Here is a 1,814-nt window from a genome sequence, read left to right as displayed (position 1 = left end):
CTGAAATGAAAGGAGAGACTCCATGAAGGTGGGTGACAAAAAGGTAAATGCAGAGCACTTTGGAGGTAATGACTGCTCCCCACATCAAATGGGGGGCGCCTTTTGTGTGGTCGCACACAGCCCCCCTGTTATGTACTGAGCTGAATCCTAGAACAATAGGATTCAGAATGCAGCAGCCTGATTGGTCCACAGGAGCCACCCAATCCAACTCCAGGTGGAAGTGAGTCAGCGACCTGATTGGCCTGCAAGAGCAGCCAATCAGGCTCCTGGAGGAAGTGATTCCGCAACCTGATTGGCCTACAGGAGTAGAGTAGCCCAGAATTAGCCAATCATGTGGGGCCCATTGTGTAAATAATGTATATATAGCAGACGTTTTGGGGAAAGACTCATTCCTTGCTACTATGAGCTGAATATTGAGCATGAAATTCACACGAGTATATGTCACCCCCCATCCCATGCGGCTCCTGACAGTACAGCCTGGATTCGGGGGCCCCCAGCCGGACACCTGGAGGTCACCGCCTACCTCTGCCAGTTAACCAATCCAAGCTGGGGAGGCATTGCCAGGAGAGAGTTGGCCAGGTAAGGGGAGGGACCGCCCTGCCCACACAATAGTGGGTGGAACTTACCTGGGAGTCCTCAGTCGGCTTCAGAGCTTCTCCCACCCTGCCCTCCCTCAGTTATGCCTTCTTTTGCAGGTTAACCTCTTCTCTACAGGTACGCGGGCACTGCTACGTATTGGTCACTGTTGAAGGGCCGGAAAGGAATTTTCCTGCATTGGCAGGTTTTGCCTTCCCCGTAGCAAAACGTCGCAACTTTGGCGGTTTCAGGCCTTGGGCAGAATCCTTTAGTCTATCTTCCATAAATGGGGGGGGGGCCTGAAGCGGTGACCCACACCGCCCCCCTGCAGCGGTGACCCCAGGGTTCCCCGTTAAAGGGGTTGTTTTGAGGGGAGGCATTGGCCATACCCCGAGAGGTTGTCATTGCTCTCCCCTTTATGGCAGCGAAACAGAGGGCGGGCTCTCTGCTTGAACAGACGTTCTCCAGAGCCAGCCCAATCCCCACAACAAATGATGTATAAGTCTGTATCCAAAAGTATTCAAAAAGTCGTTTTGTGACAGAGCCCTGTTTCGGTATGAACGCCTTCGTCAGCTAATGTGTGAGTTTGTGTTAGTTAGTAAAGTACCAAGTGGTTCTATGTTTTTCAAATGTAGCATCTACGTATGAAGCGATCAACGTGTCTCTATGCGTGACGAATCATACATATGTGACTTTAAAGCTGTTTTTCTGTTAGAATTTACAAGCCTGCAATTCTTAGCAGAATGTATACCTTTATTTGACTGCAACTCATGAGTAGGATTTATTCCTAGTATTGAAATTTCTGACCAGAGTTCTTGGTGTGTTTTTTTTTTGGTATATTAATAACAAGAACTCCAACTTATCTAACTACTAATTCTGCAGCCGATTCCCAATAGCAGCAACTTTCAGCTTTCACCCAACTACAGCTGAAACGCACAGCTTTTACCATGCTTTCTGTGTGTCTGAATTCAAAACTGCAAACTCTTCCAGGTGTCTCTCTGTCCTTTTCGGGCTTATACACACTTACCTTTCCCCTGCTCTTTCCAGGCACACATCTGCTCTTTAAAGCTCTGTGTCCAAGTGCTCTCTCTCACTTTCTCTCTCACTCTCTCTCTTTCACCCCAGAGCTTTCCCCACGAAAACCTGCTCTTTAAATCTGAAGCACAACAAACAGCAATTCAGGTTTTCTGGGGGTTCCCATTTGCTCCGATTCAGCGTTAAAGAGTGAGTTTTCACAG

This window comes from Lacerta agilis, chromosome 6 (assembly GCF_009819535.1).
Source record: "Lacerta agilis isolate rLacAgi1 chromosome 6, rLacAgi1.pri, whole genome shotgun sequence".
NCBI lineage: Eukaryota > Metazoa > Chordata > Lepidosauria > Squamata > Lacertidae > Lacerta > Lacerta agilis.
This window is presented reverse-complemented; position numbering follows the sequence as displayed.